This window comes from Gavialis gangeticus, unplaced genomic scaffold, assembly GCF_001723915.1.
Source record: "Gavialis gangeticus isolate Ggan-Ray unplaced genomic scaffold, GavGan_comp1, whole genome shotgun sequence".
Classification (NCBI taxonomy): domain Eukaryota; kingdom Metazoa; phylum Chordata; order Crocodylia; family Gavialidae; genus Gavialis; species Gavialis gangeticus.
In genome coordinates this window covers 26,181,503-26,188,635 of record NW_017729026.1, presented here as the reverse complement: position 1 = coordinate 26,188,635, position 7,133 = coordinate 26,181,503, and the positions used below count along the sequence as shown (strand labels likewise).

At 47.2% G+C, this 7,133-nt stretch overlaps 2 long non-coding RNA genes across 2 annotated transcripts in view; one reads left to right on the top strand and one right to left on the bottom strand.

The window, feature by feature from the left end:
* The window catches only part of LOC109299595, a 17,764-nt gene extending 15,632 nt beyond the window's left edge, over positions 1-2,132 (bottom strand). The window contains exon 1 of the long non-coding RNA XR_002097927.1: positions 632-2,132. This is a non-coding gene — a long non-coding RNA (uncharacterized LOC109299595). The remainder of the gene's footprint in view (positions 1-631) is intronic.
* LOC109299594 overlaps positions 1-7,133 on the top strand; it is a 25,810-nt gene that overhangs the window by 6,000 nt on the left and 12,677 nt on the right. The gene's annotated exons all lie outside the window — the stretch shown is intronic.

Here is a 7,133-nt window from a genome sequence, read left to right as displayed (position 1 = left end):
GCAGCAGGTCCCTCTTAGAGCCAGCTTAGAGGGAATGCTGCTTCCGGGTCATCGTGTGTGACTGGCCACAGGGGGACCCCACTCCCAGGTCAGCATGATTGGCCATGGTCACTGCTTGGTTGCTGGGGGTGAGGAAGTACCCCCCCCCCCAACTCAGGAGACACCAGTTGACCATGGACAGAACCCAAGCATATTGTGTCGCGTTGCTGCTCCGGTGTACAGATGTGAGGCGGTCATGCTATTCTCTAAGGACTGTACAGGGTCAAAAAAACCCCCGTGTTGAGTAGAATATTTGCAGAGTGTGTAGGGTTTGAATAGGAAAGTGACAACGGATGGATGTTTGAAAAGACAAGATTCTGGTGTCTCCACATGTACCTGCACTGGTGAAGTTGAACGTGAGCACAAGGAAGTGAAAAGTGAGTCAATGCTATAGTGAGAGTTGTTTGCATGATGGATTTTCATTTACTGGTGAACTAACTTGACCTCTTCCATTATGTCTTGTGTGCGGGGAGAAACTTTCAAACCATGCTGTGGTGCCAACTAAGTTGAAACAACATGTTTCAGCCAAACACCCGTCTCTTGCCAACTAGGAGGTGTCTGATAAAGCCCTGGAGGCAGGCTTCTTGGTCACAGCTTGTTGCGGAGATAAAAAAAGCCACATACAATCGCAGAGTCTTTAATTTTACCAGCATGTAAAGAGATTTTGAAAGTAATGTTTGGCTCAGATGCAAACAATGAAATCACAAAGGTTCCCCTTTCAGACAGTATGATAAGTCGCCACATGGTTGACATGTCTGCTGATCTTGAAACTGTTGTTTGAAAAAAAAAAAAAAAAAGCAAAAAATTTGCTTTGCAGCTTGATGAGTCTATAGACATTGGTGGTTGTGCTCAGCTCTTGGCTAATGCCAGGTTCATTGTCAGAGTTGGTATAAAAGATTTTTTTTTTTATTTTGCAAAGAGCTACCAGGTAACACAAATGGAGAGGAAGTATTCAGGGTGAGAACAGCCTATCTGAAGGAGAGAAAACTGAAATGGAAAAACTGCCCAAGTGTCTGCCCAGATGGGGTGACTTCTATGATAGGGAAAATGAAAGGGTTTTTAAACAAAATCAAGCAAAAAACCCCCAATGTGCTGATTCCCCCATGCAGGAAACAGTGGGTTAAGTGCTTGTGGTCAAAATATTACTAAAAGAACTCTCCTCAGTGTTGGATGGAGCAATAAAAATAGTGAACTTAATACAAGCACAGCCCTTCTCATCATTACATGAGGATATGGGAGCAGAACATCAGAGTTTGCTTTTGCACAGGGAAGCACACTGGCTTTCCCATGGAAAAGTTCCGTCACATTTGTATCAGCTAAGAGAGAAAGTAAAAATCTTAACTTCAGACCAATCTGCATACGCAGATCTGATTGTTGATGTTGTAGCATGTAGTGTGCACAGCTTGCCTACGTGGGTGACATATTCCAACACCTCAATGATCGGAACAGGAAAATGTAAGGAAGAAACGAAAACCTTCCCTGGCAAATTCTACATATCCAACTAGCAGTGTTTTGACCAATGTAATTTCTCCGCATTTGAAAAGTCTTGAAGAGAAATTTAGTTTTTATTTCCCTTCAGTTCATATCGAAGATTTCAGCTGGATCCATGGTCCTTGGATTTCATCTGCAGTGGAAGGTACTAAGCATATTTCAGTAACGGCTCAAGAGCAACTTACTGTATTAAGGATGGATCACAACTTTAAAATTAAATTTGGTGACATGCTGTTGGACTCATTCTGGTTGACTTTTACAGACAAATATCTCTAGTATTATCAGAACATGGGATCTCAGTGTTGTTGCCATTTTTGACAGCATACCTGTATGAGCCTGACTTGCATCAAAAATAAAAAAAGCATCTGAGACGGATGGAGCAAGTGCTCTGAGTTGTACTATCATTTGTTCCTGCCAGGATAAAACAACTCTGCACATTGAGACACACCCAGATTTCACATTGAAAGTAAGTTTTCTTTAAATATTCAGAAGGTGCTGGGTGAGGGGGATTGTGTGCCGCATAACGTTTTTATTAATGTAAGTGTGCCCTGGGCTGGCAAAGGTTGGGAAACGCTGATCTATTTAATCCAATCCCTGCTCAAAGCAGGACCATCCCCACCTATATCATCCCAGCCAAGTCTTTGTCTACCTGGGTCTTAAAAACTTCTAGGGATAGAGATTCCACAATGTTTCTGGGTAACCTGTTCCAGTGCTTTACAACCCACCTTGTGAGACAGTTTTTCCTTAATATCCAACCTAAATTTCCCTTGCTGCAACTTGAGACCGTTGTTCCTTGCTCGGTCTTGTGCCACCGTTGAGAACAGTCTAGCTCCATCCTCTTTGGAACCACCCTTCAGGTAGCTGAAGGCTGCTTTCCAACCCTGTCTTCTACCATTATTTCTCCCTAGTTTTATTCTATAACATTTTTATTCTCTAGCTCATCTCCGTTTTGGTCCTTCATCTGATTTTTGTGCCGAGAGATGAGAAAGTACTTCCAGGACTCCATTTCCCTAGGAAGATGGGCAATGGACCTGCTTGGCACAAGGAATTAGGAAAATGGATGCATCAGCTCTCTTTGTTAGGTGGCTGAGTTAATAGATGACTTGTGTTCTCACTGCTTAAGTGTGCCAAGGTAATATTTGGGATGTCTCTGTCACAATGAAGGACTAGGAGCTTTTTGAAAAGCAAATTTGCACCTTACAAAAACTGACAGTCATCAGAAAAGTTCTGGAGAAGCATTTCACTCAGTACCAACTCATTCTGACTCAGTTTCCATATTTCTCATATTGTTCTTTTAATGAGTTCTATCCTGTTCCCCCTTGACTATGGGCTTTGCCACATTTGCTTACTTCCCACTCTCTGGGACCACCCTGCCATCACTGCCCCTTCTTCGCTTTACTTTCTTAGGAGCCTCAGCTGTCTTCCAGATCACTTGGCTGTCTTTCATTTCCATTTCACTGTGTTTTTCTACCTGGCTAACTTTTTCCTCTCTCATTGTTGGCCTTCCTCATTGTTGCCCCCTTTCTCCCACCAAGCCACACTCCCGTCTCCTGCAGGGCTGAGCCACACCCCTTTCCTCTAGCCAGGCCAGGTTGGGGCTGGACCGTGCCCCCTCCCCACTGTGGGGCTGGATTGTGGCTGGGTCATGCCCCCTTCCCTCTGCAGGGTCAAATTAAGGCCAGGCCAAGCCCCCTTCCCCCACACAGCTGGACTGGGGCTGGGCTGCCCCACTCTTCGTGGCCAGATGGGGCCCAGCTGCACCTGCCTTGAACACCAGATTGTGTCCGCTGGCTGGATCCCACACATGGAGGGACCAAGCACTGCCCATTTGGCCCGCTGAACAAAAACGTTGAGCCTAGAAACCTAGCTTCTCTACATCATATGAACGGACTGTGGTAGCAGACAGGTTTGATTTCCAAATCTGGAAGACTTGCTGGGAAACAGAAGGGAAAGCTCAAGCAGGAATAGCTGACACCAAATCTGGAGACAGTTTCTTGTCCATGTGAGCATGTCATCCTGTCTCTGTAGCAGCACAAAACTGCCTTAAGAGAAATCAGGTGTCCAGTTTCTTGTTCATTTAGTAAAAATTTGTTTCAAGTTTTGCTCTCAACTACACAAGACATTTCTCCATAAAATATCCAGAAGTGCCAGACCTCCTAAATTCTCCCCCCTCGGTTCCTCATCATTTGTCACAGATTAAGAGCATCTTCCTGCTTCTGTTTCGATCCTGTATTTAAGTGAAGTTTTAAAGCCATCCATCAACCAAGTAAGAAACTAAATTACTGAGATTTGAAATCCAGGGGTACCTAAGATTATTTGGCCCTGCCTGCCTCTGGCAAGCACAAAAATCTTTTTGAACTCTTTCAGACCTTATGTGCGTGGGCTGTCTCCACTATTTGGTAGGCCTGTGCACTTAGTTGGAAATCATCTTCTTGTTCTGGTAAATTTTGACATGTCAGGAGAGTTGGTTCCAAATGGAACATCATGACTGGAGATGCCCCTCTTTCTTCTTCGCTATAACCGCATTTCCCTACAGTGTATACTCCCCAGGGCCTTAGCCACTTTGCCAATCTAAAGCAAGTCACCTCTTCCCTTTCTGCTTCTAGTTACCATCTACAGTTGCTAGGCAGCAGCTGTGCTCCCCACCAGCCAACCACATACTTGCATGAAAATAATCAGGCTTGAATATACAACTGCCCCTAATCACACACAACTAAACAGCTATACAGTAAATACTTTAGTATTAATAGTATCAACTGTCACTGGAACTAATTACTGTCTTAAACCTGGAATTTACTCATAGGGGAAAATCAAGGTAGCTGTTTATTTTTGTATTTAAACAAAAGACAGGTCAGGCGGTAATTCAGCACTTTTCCAACTAGTATTATATATCTAAAAATGCTATAGGTACACCCACAGTTCATAGTCATTAGATACCTGTCTGAACTGGCATGCTCATCCTGCAATTCAGCATGAAAAAATAAATAAGATCTTGTTCATTAAGTTCGCTGTTTCATTAAGTGCTTGATCCTGTACCAATTAAGATTAATGGCAAGGCTTCTACTGATTTTAGTGGTACAGATTTTATCGTCCGTAAAAGGCTGGAGGTAGTATTTTCAAAAGTATCTAAATGACTTATGAACTTAAATGAGAATAAATGTGAGATGCCAAAAAAAAGCCCTGAAGTATCTAGATTCCATCTAAATTGTACCTTAAGTACCTAAGGCCAAGAGTGACTGATACACAGAAAAAAATCTTTCCTTACCCCTCAGGCAACTGAAATTCCATAAGCAGCTACATGTTCATCAGAACACTTAGTTCTATTACTGCACATGCCACAGCCACTGCCATGTTGGCCGAGTTAAGCATTTCCATGTTTAGCTCATACCTAAGCCTGTTTCGAATTCAGTGGGTGTGTCTTCACAAGAAGTTTACTATGCAGTAGACTAATTAGCTGCACAGTAAATGTCTCTGCATCTCTATGTGCACCCCTATTAGGCTGCAGTAAACTAATTTACTCTGCAGCAGTGCACATGTAAATGCAGGAGAGGCTGGCTGAGGCACAAAGATGCTTCAGTGCAGGGGCTGCCTGCCAGCTAGCCCTGCACTAAAGTACCTCTGTGCCCCAGCCAGCCCCTCTGAAACACGCTGAGCCACGGTGAGCAGCCTGAGGCTGACAGGCTGATCACCCCCCCCACTGGACCTCCTGCCAGCCAGGGCTGCTCTACTCCAGCTCAACATGCTGCCATCCCAGGCTCAAGTGCAGACATGCACGTTAATAGGCAGTGTCTTGTCATTAAGGTCATTTTCATTCACTGTCTGGCCCCATGAATCTTGCATCTCTTTCTGCACAGTGGTACAGCTTTCAATGGAGAAATGGTGAGTGCCCCCATCCTGGCCTAATGCCTAGTAGCCCAGTGACCAGGACACTCTTGGGAGGTGAGAGGTATGAGTTTGAACCCCCTCAAGTTAAGGAGAGTCTAGATTTCAGGTATCTCACTTTCAAAGGAAGTCCTCCAACTGTCAGGCATTATGTAAATGGATGGGTGTCCCTGTCACCTCCCTTAGTCATTTTTTCAAAATACAATCAATGCCCACTCCTGCTGGGCTTTGTATTGAACATTTGCCTATGTGTTACGTTGGCTCCAGGCTAGTGTTCTTAGGAGCAGGGGGGCCTAGCTTTCTAATCTTAAGTGGAAGATGAGCTGCTCTGTCTCAGCTAAGATGTTAGTATCTCTAAGCATGTGCAGCAGAACTTTGGGTACCTGGGTATGTTGCCAAAAATGTAGGTACCTACAGGCTGAAGCAGTTTGGCAGGGTTCTGGGGGGATTAGGGTTACCATACTTCCAGGTCCAAAAAAGACTACACCTGTCATGGGGGAGGGAAATGATGGTGGTGGGGCAGTGACATGTCAGTGCCCTGCGCCTGCCCATTCTGTTGCCCCTCACTAACAAGCCACTCCCACCCCTCCCTACAGCCCTGCTGCTGCCCCTCACTCCGGACCCACTGACCTCAGCCCTGCCAGTGCACCTCATGCCCAAAAAGCAGTACCCTGCCCCCCACCGCTTGCTGGTGCACTTCACTCCCAAGCCACAGTCCCCTGGCGCTGCGCACCCTACACACCCAACCCAGAGTCACCCTTCCCATCCCCCATGCCCCTCACTCACGACCTGCAGCCCCCAGTGCCCCCACATCCCTGTTGCCCAAGCATCTCCCACATTGCGCGTGCACCCACGCTCACTTGCTCTCTCTCTCTCTCTCTCTCTCTCTCACACATACTCTCTCCCTGTCTGTCTCTACCTGGATCCCAAAGCCTGCGCAGTAGAGGTGCACTGATACATCGGTCTGATGTCAGATAGTTACTGATATAAAGAAAACTGGCTGTATCAGATATCTGCCTGATGGGGTTGATAATTTGGCCAATAAATGCCTTTGCTGCATGCAGCTGTGGCATAGCACTCGGGCAGTGAGGAGCACAGCCCTGCAGCATGGAAAGCTGCCTCCAGCTAGTAAGTTTGGTGTGGTGCAAGTAGAGGGGGCAGAGAAGGCATGTGCAGGGGGCAAATCAACACCCCCTGCAGTGAGGGAGGGAGGGAGGGAGCATCAGGGGCAGGCAGGACGGAGAGCTGGAGCTGCAGCGCATGGAGAGGGGGAGAGGAGGGGAGATGGCTCCTGCTGCTGCTTGTACCCCGGGAGAGCGCCAGGTGTGGGCATGTGCCCCTGGATCTGAACAGGGCAGGGCAGGCTGCAGCCAGGGCTGTATGGGGCTCTTCTTGGCGAGAGCTGGGCTCAGTGGGCGCTGGAGGTGCTGGGAGGATGCTGCATGCACCCCAAATTTCACCGCCACTCTGCTCCCAGCAGTGCCACCACCAGCGGCCCGGCACAGGCTGGCTCTTCCTGGCGCGTGGGTGGAGGTGGGGTGTTGTGTCAAAGCTGCGGCTGGTGGCGGAGTGGCAGTGAAATTTGGGGTGGATGCAGCATCCTCTCAGTGCCACCAGTGCTGCTTGAAGCCCAGGCCCCACCAAGAAGACCCTGTGCAGCCAACCCTGCCCTGCACAGATCCAGGGGCACCCATACCATGCCCACCCAGGGTGCAAGCAGC